Source organism: Cricetulus griseus, assembly GCF_003668045.3.
Source record: "Cricetulus griseus strain 17A/GY chromosome 1 unlocalized genomic scaffold, alternate assembly CriGri-PICRH-1.0 chr1_0, whole genome shotgun sequence".
NCBI classification, from domain to species: Eukaryota; Metazoa; Chordata; class Mammalia; order Rodentia; family Cricetidae; genus Cricetulus; species Cricetulus griseus.
In genome coordinates, this window is record NW_023276806.1 from 273,363,000 (window position 1) to 273,385,103 (window position 22,104).

Sequence of the window (22,104 nt, forward strand, 5' to 3'; positions counted from 1 at the left end):
CCATGATCTGCACAGACAAAGGAGAGAACTGACTCCCCAAGGTTTTCATCTGACCTCCACACAAATGTCCTGGCATGCATGTACACCTAATTAATAAATTAATGAGTAAAAACAATAAATCTCCTATAATAATAATAAGAATACTGAAGAATATAAAATAAAAATGTTTAATTCTCCATACTAATGCCTAAAAATATCAATTATTCTGTCTTTTTATACATATGTAGAAATTTCTCCCGGGATTTCTGTTTCATGTGTATGTTTACACACGTTTATTTATAAATGTACCTGCATGCTTTATATGTGTATACTTTGTGAATATATTCATACACATCCACATTTAACATATATATACAGAGCCTTCATGTCATAAAGACATAATCATTATGCATATTATAAATGGGAAATACGGTGGCTCTTGAGCTGCTTCTCAAGGAGTATCATTATGTAGAAACCCTCCACAGTTTGTTAGTTGTGTTTACCAGTTACTTTCTGTACAAAATGTGACAGATGATCAAGAATCACAGCAGAAAACAGTGCAGAAGCTGAAGCCAGCACAGTTCTGTGTGTCTATTCTCATGCTTTCTCTATGCTTTACTCTCCTTGGTTGTAAATGGAATAATAAAAATATAAAAATAGCAATTTTTCCCTAACAAAATATTTGGTCATGTTTGTTTGTTTGTTTTTTAGAAATGAACAAGCAAATCTTAAAATTCACATAGGAATTTCTAAAGACTAATAATAGCCAAAACCATCTTGGACAAAAAAAGAATGTTGTTCTTATTTCAAAACTTATTTGAAAACTATTTAAAAAATAGAATTGGCATTCATCTTTAGCTGGGCAATGGTAACATACACCTTTAATCCTAGCACTCAGGAGGCAAAGGCAGGAAGGTCTCTGAGTTCCAGGCCAGCCTGGTATACAAAGCTCGTTCCAGGACAGCCAGGGCTACACGGAAAAACTCTGTCTTGAAAAAAACTTTAACATCATAGTCAACTGGCTTTTCAACAAAGGTTCCAAGAAAACTCATTAAGAAAGTGGTCATATGTTGTGTGTTTGTTTCATTTTGTAATAGTTTTTTTTAATAAATGGTTCTTTGATAATTAGATAGTCATATGAGAGAAAAGAACACGGCTTTCTGACTCACATCACAGCAAAAGCCAACTCAGTGGGTCACAGAACCACATGCAAGGGCTTAAACTATAAAACTGAGGATATAAAACCTCATGATCCCAGGTTCTTCGATACGGTCTTAAATGTGGCACCAAAAGCACATGCAGTAAAATGACAAAGAAGACTATCAAAACCTAACATTTATGAGCTTTATTTTTAAAGTGTATTTTTATTGTTTTTAATCATGTGTTTGTATATGTGCGTGCATGTGCCTGTGAATGTGTTTGTGAGGGCAGCTGTCTAAAGAGGCCACAGGTGCTAGGTTCCCTGGAACTAGAGTTACAGGTGGTTGTGAGCTGCCCCACGGGGATATAGAGATGAAAGTGTGGGTCTTCTGCAAGCACAGGACATGCTCTTAACCACTGAGCCATCTCTGCAATCATAAATTTCTGGGTTTTAAATGAGAGCATAAAAAAAGTGAAAGGGGGACTGGGGATGTGCTGTGTTTAGAGAGGACCCAAGTGTTTAGGACTGTCCCAGAAGCTTCATGGTGGCTCACAACTGTCTCTAACTCTAACTCTTCTGCCTCACTTTTCTGACCTCCAAGGGAGGCAGGCACACACATGAATCAGGTAAAACACTCATGCATATAAAAAGAATTAAATCTTTAATTTAAAAAAGAAAATGAAAAGGCAACCTATAGAACAGGGGAAGATACTTTTAAATCATGTATCTAAGAAGGGGCTTATACCCCTTCCGTCAGAGGAGAGAAGTAGTATCAATGTACTGCTATTTGCTAAGAGATTGAAGAGACAATGAAAGAATTCTAAGTAGAAGAGTAACAATTATGACGACAACTGTAGAGCCTTTGACCCCCAGACAGCTGTACTACCTTATGCTGCTGAGGAAATACCAACTCACTAAGGGTAGGCAGTTTTGCCTGCAACCAGACGATGAGATGACAGAATATGATTCCAGCTCAAATATGTTGAACTCCAAGGACTGTGCTCTCTCTCATTGCCACAATGTGTCCTTTCTAGATATGGTATTCAATTAATGGACCCAAGAATCAAATATGTCAACATTTCATTTTCCAACCTGCAATTCTGACAGGGTATGGTTGTAAACAAGGACAACTTTGCCAAGAATCTGACACACATATCAAGACTGCTAACAAAGCTTCCAAGTCCATCTTCTCAGGTGATACGTAGATAGAAAAATAAATTCAACAACCCTGACTTTTCAGACAGTCTGTAGAAAACTCCTTGTAATTTGCAAGCCTCAAGTGACTAGCTCCCTGTTATGGATGTAAGGCCAGAAATCAGTGTCTACCATGTAAGTGTTCTTCAGTAAATATTATAATTAAATAAAAAAATCTAGTTTAAAGCTTATAACTTAATAATGAAAAGATAAATCAACTTTTCAGTTTATTTTATTACTTTTATCTGTATGAGTGTTTTACTTGCATGTATGCATTGTATCATGTGCAGACTTGGTGCCCATGAAGACAAAGATGGAATAATATTCCCTGGCACTAGAGTTACAGACAGCCGAGAATAACTATGTGGTTGCTGGCACTTGAACCCAGGTCCTTTGCAAGAACAACATATGCTCTTAACTGCTGGGCTAACTCTCCAGTATGGTGATGTATTATTTATGATTTAATAAAGCCACTGGAGATCAAAATGCAAAGCTAGCCACAGCCATAGAGCCAGACAGTGGTGGTACACACCTTTAATCCCAGGACTCAGGAGACAGAGGCAAATGGAGCTCTGTTTGTTCAAGGCCACAGTGAGCTACATGAAATTGCTCCAGTCTAAAAGAGAAACAGCTCACACAAGGGTGATCTCAGCACTTGGGATTACATGTCTTTAATCCCAGCACTAAGGAGGTGGAGACAGGAGTAATATGGCTGGGCAGATAGGGGACTATAAGATGGGCGGAGACAGGAACTCAGGGATTGCAGTCTGATGGTGTAGAGCAGTGCAGTCTGCATTGTACTCTGAGGATTTGTGGAAACTGGATTACCCATTTTGGTCTGAGGCAGAGGTAAGAACTAGTGACTTGGCTGCTTTGCTTCTCTGATCTTCAGCTTAAACCCCAAAATCGGTCTCTGGGTTTTTATTACTCGTGTTACACTCCAAATCTAATCCAACTTTTGAATAGGCAAAGGGCCTAAATAGGCATTTTAAAGAAGAAATACAAATGGCCAATAAGCACATAAAAAGATTTTCTACTGTTAATATAATCTAAATTATTAAAGCATAATTACATCTACATTAAGATTTTAGTGAGGCCTTTTGCCAAGATTATTTTTGATTGGTTAAAAATAGGCACATATGTTTAATACTCAGGAGCAAGACATTGAAGACTGAACAGCACAGGAAGAGAAACAAGAACAACTGTGTGTGTGTGTGTGTGTGTGTGTGTGTGTGTGTGTGTACTGGAAGTGATCACTGAACTAACTCTTGTGTGTGTGTGTGTGTGTGTGTGTGTGTGTGTGTGTGTGTGTGTGTGTGTGAACTGGAAGTGATCACTGAACTAACTCTTGTGCACAGGAAACAACTCCTAGAAGGAAGCAGTAGTAAGGCAGTGCTTACATTGTTGCCAGCTTCTTCCCATGGTTAGGAACAGGGGAAACTCAAGATTATTAAAAGGCTGATTCAAGGGTGCTAGTGAAGATCTCTAGTGTGAAGTACTGCAAGAGAATCCATGAAGAGGCTCTGGAGAGATGACTCAGTGTGCACTGCTCTTGCAGAGGACTCGTTAGTTTCCCAGCACCCGCGTTAGGTGATTCCAGCTCCAGGGAATCCTCTTCTGGCCTGCACAGGCAGCTTCAGTCATGTAAACATATCCTCACAAATACAAATAAAAATAATTTTTTAAATGTCAATAAATCTTTCCTTAGGAAAAAAAAATAGTGGGGCTGGAGAGATGGCTCAGCAGTTAAGAGCACTGGTTGCTCTTCCAGAGGTCCTGAGTTCATTTCCCAGCACCCACATGGTGGCTCACAACCATCTGTAATGAGATCTGGTGCCCTTTTCTGCTATACAGACCTACATGCAGATAGAGCACATATATATAATACATAAATAAATAAATCTTTAAGTTAAAAATAATAATGAATGAGCACACGCACACAGAGTGAGCAAGCATGGAGATCTCTGGATACCCTGAAAAGATCACTATTAGCTGAACTAAAAACTTTGAACAATTGAAATTAGCTAACCCATCTCCAAGAAATTCTCCCATTACAATCCCAAAATGGATTATTATTTTGTTCTCCCCTCAAGGCATAATAGTGGAAAACCATTGTAAAATTCAATCTCTACCTCACCTAGCCAGTTCACCAACTTTCTATGAAGTCCTTAGAAACTCACATAATTTTTTTCTTTATCAAATTCATCATGCAAACACAAAGATAATAGGAACACTACAAGGAAAACAAATGAAATGCCCTGCTCACCACAGGAAAGTATTAAATACACATAGAGTTCTTAAACGTCAAAAGTATTTTCCATATCATGTTAATATTTTATCCTTTTTATGTGAAGGTTTATTATGTCAAAATCAAAGCTATTCTCTTGAAACTTCTAGAACGATTTCTTTATTGTGGAACTGCAATAGGATCTGCTTTCTCAATCCATCATGAAACTCTTGTTATCAGCCACATCGTTTCAGAAGTTCAACTGTTCCTAGCCAGCGGACTATCAATGGTGACCTTCACTCTCAAATGCCTCTCTCCCAAGATGGCTGAAACCAGTATTTACTGAAATGGGTAAATGTCAATCCTAAGAAAAAAGGTCAGGTCAAAAATATTGGTCAAAAAAAAGCAAGCAATGAAATTTTTCATTGGGAGTAAAGGGAATCAGAGCCCCTAGTTCTTTCCTTGGGGTCACCACTATAAAATGAGCATTAGGTAAGGAAAATTGATGTTTAAATACATTTAAATCTCCTTGAAAGTCTCTAGTGTTGCAAAGAAAAGCACAATAGAAATATAACCTACAATAATGTTCAAGCATAGAGAAAGGCTAAGAACATACAAGACTCATGTTATTATAGACCCTGCAAGATTTGAATATAATCATGGCTGGCTGGAAAGTCTCTTGGTTATTTGTTTTGTTTTTCCAGTTCATTTTGGTATGACACTTAGAACCTTTCAAATTTAGAGTAATGTTTAGAATTTTCATGTAAAACTCTGTCTCAACCAGACAGCATGGCTCACATAGAATCCCAGCACTTGGGAGGTAGAAACAGGAGCCTCAGGAATGCAAGGCCAGCCTCAGATATGTAGTAAGTTTGAAACTAGTCTGAACTTCCTGAGAAACTATTTTTTAACAGTTTATAGCAAATTTTTCTTTCTTACTTGTTTCCTTAGTAATTATCCATTTTTCACTTCCAGCAGCTTTTCTTGTTCTGTGTGTGACCCTAAAACTCACTAAAACAGAACACAGGCACAACTTCCGATTCTGTCACTCAATATACTTTTAAATTTAGAACTAATCTGAATGCAGAGTGTATGTGTGTGAGATAAAAAGAAAAGGTACACGAGGCCATCAGGAGTGAAGAACATACATTGAGTTCACCAACTCCCTTCTCTCCACAATGACCCTTCAGACACACAGATTCGCTAGCTCCCAATAATCCTTTATAATTCTTGATAAAGCTTGAAGGGTATTCCTTTGATTCATATTTTCTAATGTCTTATGTGATGAGTTTTAATATCACTGGTTATACTAATAGTTGGCCTAACTAGTGTTTTGCAGTAGAATCAGCACCTCTTAATGTTTCTGTTGGGATGGGTTAATAAGCTCTGATTCTGTAGGAACACGATAGGTAAAGAGCTAAATCTAGATGTTTTATAATCTTTTTAAATTATAACACCGATTTAGAGAGTCTATAGTCCAAATGTCTCTTGTTGGTGTGAGGGAAATAACAGCGGCTTGAATGTTAAGAGACCAATTTCTACTATTAGAGTATCTTATGGAAAGTACTGAAACTTTGAGAAGAAGAATGTGGTCTAGGAATTAAAATCTGCAGTCCCAGCACACACAACAGATGGGGGAAGGTGAACACACAAAGGAGAAAAGAATTTCATTTTCACCTCCTACAACATGATGATCAACAACTATATCAAAGGTCAAATACTTGTCCTCTTAAAAAAGCAGATTGGAACCCAGGTTCCAGTCATAGCTAACCTTAACTGTCTAGTGATTAAAAGAATTGATCCAGGTTCCAGTCATAGCTAACCTTAACTGTCCAGTGACTAAAATAATTGACATATCTAAGAAAGGCATTGCCAATCATAGGAATTGTGAAAACATAAAACCATAAAAGTTGACAGCATCCATCCAATTATTTCCAACAGAGTTTGAGCTTTATCTAATAGGGTGTACTACTATAACTCTGCTGATAAAATTATCTCTGTGGAGATAATGGGTGATTGTCATTATTTTTAACTTTATATGATTAAGCACTTTATTTGTCCAATTTTCTTCATTCTATGTCTATAATCACTAGTAATATGCTGATCTTTGTGTATGGTTCCTTTATTGTTCTACCTACTATGGAAGCATTTTCTAGCTGAGTCATTGTCTTTTGCTCTATATAATAATTTTTCATTATAAATTAAAATAGATTCTGTGCACTTAATAAAACTTACAATTTAAAAATTAATTCTGAGTGAGAGAAATGACTGGATATAAGTGCTTGTATCCAAGCCTGAAAATCTGAGTTCAGTTCCTGGGACTCTCATGATGAAAGAAGATGACTCCCATAGGTTGTCCTATAACCAATAATAAATGAAATGAAGTGCAATAAAATTTTTAAATAGATTCTGGCTTTATGTCTCAGCTTCATAATTAATGTAGGTTTGTCCAGGACACAAACTGAACCCTGGCCTATAAGTCCAAAAAGGATCTTAATCACAAATAATGGAATCCACCCTAGCTAAATTTAAAGCAAAGGAGTAGAAACTCAAATTTTAATGCTCTTCAGGCAGAAGTATCAGCCAAAACAAACATCTAACACCACCACAATTCTGTTTCACTGGAAACCCCAGTTCTGCCATCACCTACACTCAACACCTGTGATGCAAAGAATCATACCAAAGACCCTCTGTCAGGATTACCCTAAGAAATTGCATCTGTCACTAGACAGCTAGAAGAGCCTCTCTGTCTATCACTGTCCCTCACTGCAGCCTTCTCAATCTTGTGGGGCCACATTCTCAGTCACCAGTGAGTCTAGGAAATGTTTGACTTTTTTGTTTGTTTGTTTAACTGTACAACCTCTGCAACATGGTATCTTCCAAATATTCACACTAGAAAAAGAGTTGAAATTGGCCAGGTGACCCAATCCACACCACCTTGTTAGACCGCTACCGTGATATTTGGCACCTCTCTCTCTCTCCCTTTCTCCTCTGCCACTCTTAAAATTAGGATATCAAGATCTATTCTGTTTCCTCGTGTAGACTGTTATAGAGATTATGACCACTGATAAATGTCAAAGTGCCTTTGAAAAGGTGTGGAGTTGTAGGAAGGCAAGGCAGCTCTCTAGACTTACTAATTATTCCCAACTTGTCATTCACTGAAGAGCTTTTGATGTAACCATCATGAAAAGGAAAGAAGGGAAGTGCTTAGCCACTCAAAAGTGCCTCTTCTCATTATGTTTGACATGGCCATTGAGAACAGGTAAGTAACTTCCCAGATAGTTGAGATAATTCATCTATTTACCTATATCAAATGATTCTCAAGCTTAAGAGTAGGCATTAGAACCAGCAAGATGGCTTAATGGGTTAAGACACTTGCCTCCAAGCCTGACAATCTGAGTTCAATTCCCAAGATCCACATAGTAGAAGGAGAAAATTAAATCTCACAAGTTGTCCTCTGGCTTCCATATGTGGACACACACACACACACACACACACACACACACACACACACACACACACACGAAAATATAAAACTACAAAAGAGAAGTAAGTATTACAAGATTTAATATGGAGCCAAAAGATGGCAATCTGGCAGGACAGTGAGATGAAAGCAAGAAGGGAAAGCTATAGCCTGGAATTCGGCATGAGGGGTCTGTCTTCAGGAATGCAAAGAGGCTTTGTCCAGGAACTGCTGGGACGGTGTAAGACAGAACTGAATGACAGATCTGAAAGCCAAGGTGACTGGCTGAGTTTCTGTGTGTGAAACAATGTGCTCCCTGCTGCTGGGGAAGCTCATCACTTATCTCAATTCATTTGGGGGCTCTTTATGACCCAACATATTTAGAAGACTATCTGAGAAGTTAAGGTATTACTGAATGCCAAAGTTCTTCATATCCTGAAAGAGAGCGTTAATGTTGCTTATGGTAAGAAAGAGGGAAAATGCCAAGAAGAGAAAGATGTTAAATAAAGGACACCGTGTGTCTTTAGAGGATGGCACATGCCAATACCTATGTACCATGTCTTTGCAGTGCCCACAGAGACCAGAAGAGGGTACCAGAATCCCTGGAACTGGAGTTATAAATGGCTGTGAGCTATTACATGGGTTCTGGGAACTCAACAAGGATTCTCCGACAGAGCAGTCAGTGCTTTTAACTACTAGGCTATCTATCTGTCTAGCTCTAAAATAACATAATTTTAAGAACTGGAAGAGAAAATGCATTTGACCTTAACCATGAAATCTTTTTCTCTTAATTAGCCCAAGGTTGTAACACTGTACCCTTGGAGTTGAAGACAGTTTCAATATAGTACATTATCATGTAGCAAATAAGACATAAGAGTCATGATAACATTAAAGTCATGTGCTACTTTTACTATCAACTAATGAGCATTGCTCCTGTGTATCATCAGTAAAATGACAATTGTCTTGTCAAGCTAAGAACAAAGAAGGGAATGGTGGAATATAAAAGGGAAGAGGGTAGGGATGGAGTGGGTTTTGTTGTTCTTTCCATATACAAATCAGTCAGGAAATTTCCTAGAAATGATAGCATATGCAATAGGGATAATTATAAATCTAAAAGCAATGCGTCATCAACAAATAAAGTCAATATTGGGTGCAATATGGAAGTATACATATGAACAGAATTCATATTTCATAAAAGAATAATTATAAAATTATTTTGATCTCTTTGTGGACCAGTCAAAGGAAATGTTATTAGCAAATAATTATAGTTATGGAGCAACCATAACTTGATATAATGTGGGAAGGGCTTCCTCTGAGAGGATGCTTGGGGCAATGAAGGTTCCCCTCATAATGCTGGAATGAAAATAGCAAGAAGTGCAGGCGATGTTGTCTTCCATGATAGGCTGTTCTACAATAATGATGCGCATGTTTTACTCTAAGATATTTGTAGACCAGAATCTAGTTTAACATCTCCTGAAACAATTATCAGATCTTTTCATTCTGGCCATTCCCGCATTCTGTGCTTTCTTATACTTGTGTATCTAAAGATTCTATGATACCTTCAACTCCTTCATTTCTATAATTACTCTCATAGAATATCCTAAAATTGATTTCTATTACCTTAGTCTCATAAAGAGAAAGGATCAGAACTTTTGCTTTTTGATGAAATCAGAGTACAATAAACAGGCTAGTATATTAAATGTCTAGGAAAGAGAATGTTGAAGAAGGGAGGGAGGGAGGAAAAAAATGATGGAGGCAGAGAGCAAGAAACCTGACACTAGAATTTCATGTCTAATACATGACCTTTTTTAATCCATAATATAATATTGTCCTTTTTGCCCTTAGATGTTTTGGCCTGAGATATTTATTCAAGGGACTCTCCATCCACTCTGGTATATAAGATAGGAAGGGTGAGCCCGTTCTGTCTCATAGCCTGATCTCATAGCTCTTCCATTTACCTGAAGTCTGATCATCTCCCCTTCCCAGGAAAAGACTTACACTGTTCTTTTTCTGTCCAAACTGCATGCATACAAAGTGGGAGAAAAATAAAAGATCTTTATCTCTGGCTCTGAGGATTATGTTTTATTGAGTCTTTTTCATTTCCTTGACTCCCAGTAAACTGACTGTCCCTCAATTTATCACTGCCTGTGCATCAACAGCCTCCCAAGCCTGAAAGCATCGTAGCTCTGAACAATAAAATTCTCCTTGGGACACATAATGCATAAAGCTCTCTCCAAAGAAATCAAAACTATTGATAGTTGTCTGCCATGTAGTTAATTCAGAAACAAGCATTAAAACAGATAAACAGAATGATGTTGCCCCACAAAGACAGACCCCTAAGTAATAACAGAATGTAGGAAATCAATAGAGCTTGGTAACTCCTATCCATTGAGACCTTATTAACTCTATTGTAGTCCTCAGCCAAATTCAATATAGCACATGATCTAATTTATGAAAGAATCCAAAGGATTCAAAACTATATTTTACTTAGAAATTATGCTTCCAGGTGAAGTAGAGGCTAGCAGTGTTAGTAGTCAATGGCTATCAACTCTAGGACATCAAAGGCTGCCTTCCTGTCTCTAAAGGAGACAGCTCTGGTTCCATACAACTGCCTACTCTCTTCTGGGGTCAGGTACAGTTGGCAATTAGCATAGCATTATTCAGTAAGAAAGCTAATGCAAGCCATATATACAACATTAAATAATATTGATTGGCACATGTGCAAGTGTTAGTGCTTATTTAAAAAAAAAATTAAGGAGCCATGGTTGTGGTGTATGTCTATAATCCCAGCACTCAGAAACTGAGGTAGAAGGGTTATCAGCATAAGCTCATGGACTATCTGCACTATATAGCAAGTTCTGCCTCAAAATAAAAATAAATGGTCAAAAAGGAATCATTAATGTGGCAAGCAGCAACTAATGCAGAGACTCACAATTGGCCAAAGTATGGAGAATAAATACTTGTGGAATTCTCAGCCCTAAACAGGATACCTATATCACTCCTTTCATCAAAATTTCAAGAAGAAGTGGTAAGAAAAAATATGTAAGAGCCACTAGTTAGGGAAAAGTGTTAAGAAACAGTGTCTTCTTGACATGGCATAGCTGTTGCACACACATGGATTCACTGAGGCTCGTACTGGTTAGTTTTACCTGTCAGCTTGACACAACCTAGAATTACCTAGGAGAGGAGTTTCTGTTGAGGAACAGGGTTTTAACTCTTGTGGTGCACATCAAACATTCCCAAGAAGTAGGCACTATGGAATTTCAAAATCTCCAAAGTTATGATGAAGAGAACTTGGCAGAATTTGGCAGCAGAGCTTTCCGTAAGAGCTAAAGTTGTCAACATTGTAGTTATAATTAAATCCATGGGAATTAAAAAGGCTCCTCAAGGAAATGAGGAGACAGAGCATTCCTAAAACTAATGCTTAAGGAAAAAAATACAAGGAAATGATAGGGAGAAGTCCATGAGGAAAGTGAGGGAGGAGATGGAGGACATAATGTGTAATATCCTAGAGAGAAGGTAGAGAAAGTTTCAACACGGTAAACAAATGCAACAGAGAAGTAGAAAAGAATTCAAAGTGTGTCAAAGTAATATTAAATAATATTAAATAATAAATCATCCTTGCACCAGAACAGACAAGGTAAAATGGAAATATGAGTTTAAGAGTTTCCTGTTTTCACAGGAAAACAGGAAGTAGAATTTTTTAGTGAGTACTTGCCAAGACAAGCTAATACATGTAAAAAAAGAACCAGTGAAAGAGAAGAGGAATGAACACATAGAAAAATATCACAGTGGAATAAGTCTTTTCAGGGAAGGGCTAAGGCTAGGATCCAAATGAATTTCAAAGAATTTTTAAAAAATTATTTTCTTTGAAACTGAAGAAATGAGAATATTCAATAATAGATGCTGAGACTTTTATTCCTGGTTATTCTGGTTAATTATAACTGTCAACTTAACACAACCTAGAATTACCTGGGAAGACAATCTTAATGAAGAATTATCTAGAACAGGTTGGCCTATGGACACGTCTGTGAGCAATTGCCTTGGTTATTGATTTACCCAGCCCACTGTGGGTAGCACTACAACCTAAACTGGGCCCTGGACTACATAAGAGAGAAGAAAGCAAGTATTCAGCAATCCATTGTTTATCTTCTCTGCTCATGATGGATGCAATGAATTAAGTTCCTACCATGACCCTCCCCACAATAATGGACTGTAACCTAGAATCATAAGCCAAAGAATCCCTCTCTACCCTAAGTTATTTTTTAGCATGTTTGTCACAGCAACAGCAATGAAGTTAGAAGACTGTGGTAGTTTGAATCAGAATGGCCCCAGTAGGCTTATATATTTGAATGCTTAGTCACCAGAGAGTGGAAGGAAATATTTGATATTAGAAGGATTAGAAGGCATGACTTTATCAGAGTACTATGGCCTTGTAGGAAGAAGAAGTAGGGTGGGCTTTGAGGTTTCAAAAGCCCATGCTAACCCCAGTTTCTCTCTCTCTCTCTCTCTCTCTCTCTCTCTCTCTCTCTCTCTCTCTCTCTCTCTCTCTCTCTCTCTCTCCTCTCTCTCTCTCTTTCACTCTCTCCTCACAGATCAGGATGCAGTTCTCAGTCACTTCACCATACACACTGCTGCCATGCTCCATCCATGCCATTATGTTCCCTGCCATGATGATAATGAACCAAGCCTCTGAATTCTAAATAAGCCCCGGACTAAAGGCTTTGTTGCCTTGGTCATGGTGTCTCTTCACAGCAATAGAGCAGTGACTGACTAAGACAAACAATGACCCTGAGATAATGCCAACTACATAATGCACTCTTTTATAGTTGAATGTACAATAGCCTCTGATATTCAGGCCCATGCTGTATAGGTATTAGCTCATCTCACTTTCGGCATTATACCAACATCTGTGAAATGACTAGAGAGTGGAGAACAAGGTCATGGTTGGCGCATGAATCCCACTTTGAAGACTTTACTGGCTGAGTTCTCGGGCAAGATTTTCATTTCTAGGTCTCACCACTTGCCAATCAGTCCATTAACATGCGTCGAATCTTTGCTTTTATCTATGACTTACACATCAGAATAATGGTGGACAGCCTACAGAATCTCTCATACTTTCAAAATCAGTGGCACTGTTATTCCTCAAATCAGTACATCTATCTGTCATAGGTCCAGCATCTCAAGTGACTATCAGTCCACACATACATATTAAGTACGTCCCATATGCCAGCACATCTCATAATGAGTGACACAGAAAAATCTGCCAAGAAACCAAATGCACTATAAGAAAGGCTACTGTAACTTTTTCAGGAGGATGCTAAGGGATAGTAGTTGAGTGTTTTTCCAACGGCTGGTGGTTCACAAACAGGGTAGCTAATTAGCTCATCATCTTCAATGGAACTGTTTCCATAAACATTCTGCCAGCTATAGAACACCACGTGTGTATGTTAAAATATGTTCCAAGATTAGCTTGTCTTTTCCCTCAAGTGAAGAGTTTTCCTGAATCTTAGGATTTAGTGGGAAGACTGTTATATTTGTGATTTAATGATTACCTAAGAATACTAGAGATGCAGCAGCAGTCAAATATCAACACATCAAATAGATGGAAATAATGTGGGCAGCAGCTGCTGTCTTTGAACCCAGGCATATGCTGTGAGTTATTGGTGGTAAATACCAAACATTTTATCAAAGCCCTAACTGTGATACTGTTGAGCAGAGTACATGGAGCTGGCCAGTTATTCAGGAACAGTTAATTAAAACCGAGCTGTTACCTTCCTTTACAAATGAATGTTTAATAAAGTTGAATTTCAAACTTATACAATATAGGCAATATGGAATGGATACCAGTGACATTTTTTCAGATTATTTTATTTGAATTAGAAACAAGATTGTTTTACATGACAATCTCAGTTCCCTTCTCCCTCCCGTCCTCCCCTGCCACCTCCCCCAACTAAGCCCTACCTATTCAATTCAATTCAATTCTTCCCCTGACTCAAACTTTCTGCTCCCTCATGACCTCTGCATCCTTCCTTTTCTTCCCTTCTCATTCTCGTAGCTCCCTCCCAACTCTTCCCATGCTCTCAATTTGCTCAGGGGATCTTGACCCTTTCCCCTTCTCCAGGGGACCAAGTATGTCTCTCTTAGGGTCCTCTTTGTTTACTAGTTTCTCTAGCAGTGTGGATTGTAGGCTGGTAATCCTTTACTCTATGTCTAAAATCCACATATGAGTGAGGACATATCATGTTTGTCTTTTTGTGATTGGGTTACCTTGCTCAAAATGGTTTCTTCTAGTTCCATCCATTTTCCTGCAAATTTCACGATTCCATTGGTTTTTTTCTGCTGAGCAGTACTCCATTGTGTAAATGTACCACATTTTCTCTATCCATTCTTTGGCAGAGGGGCATCTAAGCTGCTTCCAGTTTCTGGCTATTACAAATAATGCTGCTATGAACATGGTTGAACAGATGTCATTGTTGTATGAATGTGCTTCTTTTCGGTATATGCCTAGGAGTAGAATTGCTGGATCTTGTGGTAGACTGATTCCCATTTTCTTGAGGAGTCGCCATACAGATTTGCAAAGTGGCTGTACAAATTGGCACTCCCACCAGCAGTGGAGAAGTGTTCCCCTTTCTTCACATCCTCTCCAGCATAAACTGTCATTGGTGTTTTTTATTTTGGCCATTCTGACAGGAGTAAGATGACAGGAGTAAGATGGTATCTCAGAGTTGTTTTGATTTGCATTTCCCTGATGGCTAAGGATGTTGAACACTTTCTTATGTGTCTTTCAGCCATTTTAGATTCCTCTGTTGAGAATTGTCTATTTAGTTCTGTACTCCACTTTTTAACTGGATTGTTTGGTGTTTTGGACACTAGTTTCTTGAGTTTCTTGAAAGACAGTATGGGTCCATTTGATTGGAATATCTTTCCCCAACCTTTAATTCTTAGGTACCATCTGTCTTTGAAGTCAAGGCGTGTTTCCTGTATGAAGCAGAAGGATGGATTCTGTCTTCTTATCCATTCTGCTAATCTGTGTCCTTTTATGGGCGAGTTAAGATCATTAATATTAATGGATATTAATGACCATTGGTTGTTCATTCTTGTTTGTTTTTGATTTGGTGATGGTGGCAAGATTATGTGTGAGATTCTATTCCTTTTTCCTTTTGGTTGTTGGTAAAGTGGGGTTATCTATTGCCTATATTTTTCTGGTTGTAGTTAACTTCCTTGGGTTGCAGATTTCCTTCCAGAACTTTCTGTAGGGCTGGATTGGTGGATATGTATTGTTTGAAACTGGTTTTTTCATGGAATATCTTGTTTTCTCCATCTATATTGATTGAAAGCTTTGCTGGATATAGTAGTCTGGGCTGGCATCCTTGGTCTCTTAGTGTAGGTAGAATATCTATCCAGGACCTTCTGGTTTTCAGAGTTTCCATGGAAAAGTCAGGCGTAATTCTGATAGGTTTGCCTTTATAAGTTACTTGACCTTTTTCCTTTGCAGCTCTTAATATTTTCTCTTTGTTCTGTATGTTTGGTGTTTTGATTATTATGTGGCAAGGATACCTTTTTTTTTGGTTCAGTCTACTTGGTGTTCTGTAGGCTTCTTGTATTTTCATTGGCATGTCTTTCTTTAGGTTGGGAAAATTTTCTTCTATGATTTTGTTGAATATGTTTTCTGCACCTTTGAGTTGGATTTCTTCACCTTCTTCTATACCTATTATTCTTGGGTTTGGTCTTTCCACGGTATCCCATATTTCCTGGATATTTTGTTTTAGGGATTTGTTGGACTTAAGATTTTCTTTGGTTGATGAGTCTATTTCCGCTAGTGTGTCTTCAACTCCTGAGATTCTCTCTTCCATCTCTTGTATTCTGTTGGTTATGCTTACATCTGTAGTTCCTGATTGTTTACCCAGCTTTTCTATTTCCAGCATTCCCTCAGATTGTGCTTTCTTTATTGTCTCTATTTCGGTTTTTAGGTCTTGAACTGTTTCCTGGAGAGATTTGTTGATATCTTGTATTTTTTGGCTTGTTTTTTCTTCTATTTCTTTAATGGATTTTCTCATATCCTCTTTGAGGGCCTCTATCATTTCCATGAAGATGTTTTTAAGGTCATTCTCTTCTGCTTCATCTGCATTGTGATGTTCAGGTCTTGGTGTTGTATGGTTCCTAGTCTCCAATGGTGTCATATTGGGTTTTCTGTTGTTGAATTTGCTTTTACATTGACCTCTTCTCATCCTTTCTTCTGGTGGGTGTAGCAGGAGTCTCTTCCTCTCCTGGTGGGTATCGGACCAAGGTTCCCTTCTGGTAGATGCAAACAGTTCCAATACTCTAATGTCTGTCCTCTTGTCGTGGATGGAGGCGGAACTGCCACGGGGGTCTTGGCAGTGTCTGGGTGTGTTGAGTACCGCTGCCGATCTTTCGAGCAAACCCTTGGCGTCAGATGCCTCTGAGCAGGGCAGCTTACCAAAACCAGTGACATTTTTTTTAATCGCGGGTTCGTTAAGACACTATTTGCTTCCTTTCCTTATCTAAAACATGAATTGAGATGCTGTAGAAATGACTCAGTGGTTAAGAGCACTGACCTGAGGCTGTACATTCCAGCTCCAGATGATTCACACTAAAGTATTTATAGAGGGAGGCAGTGTTGTTGCACTTCTCCATCTAAGCAGGCATTCTGGCTTGTGTGAACTGTATTCAAGAGTGCTGAACTTTCCTCTTTCCCTGAACACTCTTGAAATATCAGCTTAATTACTTCCTTTTACATTAAGAAAGCAATTCTTTTATATTTACTTTATTTCACCACTAAAACTATGTTATTGTTACGATAAGGAAGTTAATGTTTGCATAAGAAAACTATTTTATCCTAATTAATATTACTTTTGGATGTTTATAGGATAAAGAACACATTCTTAATTAATTAAAAACATAAAGAGATTCTAGCTTTGAAAAAAACATAAAGCAAGAGCTGTGGTCTTGTGTAAACAATTATTGTGTCAATAGTTTCCTCTACTGCCACTATATCATTAGCATAAATAGAGTTTGTTATTTGTCTTTAAAATTGATTCTGAAAGGCAATGCATGCTGCCAATAAGCTTCTCAAGCAAGGTGAGTTAGCACAGGTTATCTCAGCCTCCATGACCCATTGTGTATCATTCTAGGTTTCTAAATGCAATAGGGAAAAGTGTTGCTTTCAGAATCCACTAACTAAGAAGAGTATCCAATGCTAACTGTCTATAAATACAAAGTGTATTCGTTCTCTCAGAGCTGGAGAGATGGTCCAGTGGTGAAAACACTATGGTTCTTGCAGAGAACCTGGGTTTGATCCCCATCATCTACATGGCAGTTAACACTATCTATAGCTCCAGCTCCAGGAGATCCAACGCTCTCCTTCAGCCTCCACAGACACTGGGACACGGGTGCTGTTGAAAGTGCTGGAAACCTCTAATGGGATAAACACCAAGAAAACCAAATAAAAGTAGATTCTAATAGTATTAGTAAAAGAGAAAGAGAAATCATTTTTAAAGTGAGATAGAGGAAAAAAGTCCAGTAACTTCAAAGTGGTAGCAACAAGATGGAAGGCTAGCTCCTCAATAGATACCACGGAGTTCAGAGGGTAAAGAAACAGTTTCTTCAACTTGCTAAAAAGAACTCATTTCCAACTTAAAACTATATACACAGAATAAAAACATCAGAATGAGGGTGGCTGCTTCTAGGGCTAAAAGTAATGGAGTAAAACATGTTGAACTGTTGCTTTCACAGATAACAGACAAAATATATCAAACAGCCATGGAAGTCACATGATAACGAAAAGCAAGCAGAAACCAGAGAAAATCTGATTCACACTGAGAGATAACATCATATGACATTTCTTCTGAAGGTAAAAATTAAAGGCAAAATAAAAATATTCATGGAAGAGGAAACTACAAATAGAACTTTGGAACTACACATGAATTTTCCTAAAAAATCCACAGCATGACCTGGGGCAGTGCCAAAGACCCAGTAAATACAAAATATAAATATAAATAAATAAATTAAGTTTCTAAAAGGCTGTACTATTCCATTAACTGTACTCTTTTGGGGAACAGAAGCTTCTGTGCTAAATAGGTTTGGAGAACACATCAAATAATCCTTTGAAATGCCACAAAGCCAGTACTATGAAACTAAAGACTATATCCCAAAGACTGAGAGTTCTCTGTAAGACTGAAGGGAAAATTTAATAGACTTAACCTTTGTAAAAGGTTGAATAAAACCTTTGGTGACTGCTTAGTTACCAACCACTTGCTGAAGCAAAACTTAACAGTCTCCAGGAGAAGATAAGAGAATACAGAATCTCTACAGTTAACTTGGCATACTACCAGGTGTATATAATCAAAACCACTATTCACACACACAAACAAGAAGGTGTTACTATGACATAAAGCAAAATCATCCAGTAGAAACAGAATCCAGATAAGTCAGACATTGCAGCTAAAAAGCCCAAGGATCCTAATCAATTGTTGTAAATGTGCTCTAAATGGTAACTTTAGAGAGTATCTTCTCTAGTTTATAGTGATCTTAAACAATTTTTGACAGACACAAAAAAATCTACACATTAAGAGGCAAACCAAAAACTTTGATTTATTAAAATTAAGAATATTAAAATATCAAAAAAATGTTTATTATAATGGAAGGAAGGAGACATCTTAGTTCTTGACAATGAGCAAAAGACTCATACCAGAACATATAAAAAGTTGTCGGAGAAATGTAAGTTAAAATGATACTGGAATATACTTACAAACATTTCATTAAAAACACTGATAGGGGCCCACCCTCTGGTGCCCTGCACAAAGCCTCCTGAGGCCTGGGGACTGAGCACTGAGGGACCCATGTTGGCAGACCAGCCCATCAATAGTCTGCCAGTATCCTAGTCCTGCCTCCACCCACGGGAGGAGATAAGTGTGGACCTGTTTCCAGCCTGCCTTCCAGTGCCCTGCTGGGAACCTCCTGAAGTCTGGGAACTACACCCTGGGGAACCCATGCCAGCGAACAGCCCATCCAGAATCTGCCAATGTTTCAGTACTAGTCACTCCTCCACCCACAGGAAGAGGAGAGCCATCAGAGTATTGTGCCAAATTGGACCCACTGAAAGAGAATCTTGGACCCGTACCTACCAAGAGAGGAAGAGATCCCACCTGCACCCACTGGAAGAAGGGGTGGGAAGACAACAATATAAAAACACATTCAACAACACAAAAACCAATACGACACCACCAGAGTCTAAGGACTCTACACCAGCAAAACCTGATCATTCCAATGCAGATGAAGCAGAAGAGAACGACCTTAAAAACAACTTCATGAAAATGATAGAGGCCCTCAAAGAGGATATGAGAAAATTCCTTAAAGAAATAGAAGAAAAAATAAACCAAAAATACAAGAAATTAATAAATCTCTTAAGGAAAGCCAAGAAAAAAACAACCTAACAGATGAAGGAAACAATTCATACAGTTCAAGACCTGAATATTGAAACAGAGACAATAAAAAAAAAAAACACAATCTGAGGGAATGTTGGAAAAAGAAAGGCTGGGCAAATGATCAGGAACTACACGTGCAAGCATAACCAACAGAATACAAGAGATGGAAGAGAGAATCTTAGGAGTTGAAGATACATGAGGAGAAATAGATTCATCAACCAAAGAAAATCTTAAATGCAACAAATCCCTAACAAAATATCCAGGAAATAAGGGACACCGTGAAAAGACCAAATCTAAGAATAATAAGTATAGAAGAAATCAAAGAAACCCAACTCAAAGGTGCAGAAAACATATTCAACAAAATCATAGAAAAAAATTTTCCCAACCTAAAGAAAGACATGCCAATGAAAATACAAGAAGCCAACAGAACACCACATAAAGTGGACCACAAAAAAAAGTCCCCAATAATGAGATTGATGGCTACCTTATATGCCATCCTAGAGTCTTCATCCAGTAACTGATAGAAGCAGAAGTAGACACCCACAGCTAAACACTGAGATGAACTCCTGGAATCCAGGTGCAGAGAGGGAGGAGTGATGAGCAAAGAGGTCAAGACCAGGCTGGTGAACCCCACAGAAACAGTTGACCTGAACAAGGGGGGGCTCATGGAACCCAGACTGAGAAACCAAGATATTCCATGACAAAACACAGATTTAAACAATACATATCCACTAATCCAGACCTACAGAAAGTTCTGGAACAAAAACTCCAATGCAAGGAAGTTACCAACAACCAGAAAAACATAGGCAATAGATAATCCCACTTTACCAACATCCAAAAGAAAAAAAGGGGTGGAAATCTACACACAATTCCAACAACAACAACAAATTCAAAACAAACAAGAATGAACAATCAAAAAAATCAAAAAAAAAGAATGAACAGTCAATGGCCATTAATATTCCTCAATATTAACCAGCATAGGACTGATCCAGACCCCCTGAATGTGGGTGTCATTTGGGAAACCTGGGCAATCTATGGGGGCCTCTGGCAGGATCAGTATTTATCCCTAGTGTACAAAGGACTTTGGGAGCCCATTCCACATAGTGGGATACTCTATCAGCCTAGACACACAGGGAGGGCCTAGACCCTGCTCCAAATGATATGACAGTCTTTGAAGATCCCCTATGGAAGGCTTCACCCTCCCTGGGGAGCAGAAAGGGGATGGGATTGGGGATTGGTGGGGGGCAGGGGGAGAAAGGGAGGGAAAGTGAACTGGGATTGACATGTAAAACAAGCTTGTTTCTAATTTAAATTTAAATTTTAAAAAAAGTCACAGGTGGAATGCAAGGCAAATGGAGCTCCTGTACAGTGCTCATGAGAAATGTCAATAGGAAACCCCATTTCAAAAGTTAGCAATATCATCGGGAAGCCAGGGCTGTACACAGAGAAAAACCAAAAAAAGCACCATCTGCTAAAGCTAATCATATGTTCATGATTCATTCCTGTTTATATTTATGAACCAAAATTAATGTACAGATACATATATACCAATAATGTTCCTTAAAACCAAAAACTGAAGCAATTAAGTCCATCAGCAATAGAATGGAAAAGTAAATTATTTTCTATTTATCAATGAAAAAAAATAAACTACCATATCATGAGATCTCAAAGTTATATTGAGAGATGTATTAAGCAAAAGAAGTCAGACTTAAAATTTAGCATGCTACATAATCTCACTTACATCAGACTTAAAAAAAAAAGGCTAAAGTACCTATAGTGGTAGAAGTTGGGTTCCTTTGAGGTGAGATTTTAGTAACTGACTGGGGCACAGGGGTTTTAGTAATGTTCCTTTGTTGTTTTTCTTTTGTTCTCAGATGTTTTGTGTGTGTGTGTGTGTGTGTGTGTGTGTGTGTGTGTGTGTGTGTGTGTGTGCCACATGGATGAAGTACCAAAAGAGGACAAAAGAGGGCACAAATGTCCTTAGAACTGTAGTAACAGTGGTTGTGAGCTGTAGTGCTAGTACTTGGATTTGAAACTGGATCCACCATAAGAGCATCCAGGGCTCTTGACCACTGAATGTACGTTTGTTTGTTTGTTTGTTTGTTTGTTTTCAGACAGGGTACTATGTAAGCTTGACTAATCCAGAATTCACAATGTAGACCAGGCTAGCCTCAAACTCACGTGCCTCTGCCTCTGGCCCCTGAGTGCTGGTATTAAGGGCATGTGCCACCACACCCCTGCTCTTAGTAATGTTTTAGTTCTTGATCTGCATGGAGGTTACATGAATGTGAGTGCAGTATGTGAAAATTATTGAGTAGGTCACAATAGAGTATGTGCCTTTATAAACATATGTTATTCTTCAACAAACCACTAAGTAACATTTATGTGTGTGGCTTAGAAATAAGATCTGCAGATTGCAGGGAAGTAATAGCTATCCAAAGGGAGTACACGCACTATAGGTAAAACAGGTAGTCTATACACTTAAATAGTCCTTAGCTAATATCTACGCAATTTTGTAAATAATCTGAAACTATTTGAATAAAATTTCAGATTTAATTCCTTCTTGTATCCAGGTTTTCTAGTGCATGGTGAACTGCAAGATGAAGAGTAACTGTAAGCAGTCTCTACAACATGGGTCCTTTTGCCAGATCTC

General features: G+C 38.2%; 1 protein-coding gene across 1 annotated transcript in view; it reads right to left on the reverse strand.

The window, feature by feature from the left end:
• The window catches only part of Ctnna3 (catenin alpha 3), a 1,328,241-nt gene that overhangs the window by 1,280,683 nt on the left and 25,454 nt on the right, over positions 1-22,104 (reverse strand). The gene's annotated exons all lie outside the window — the stretch shown is intronic.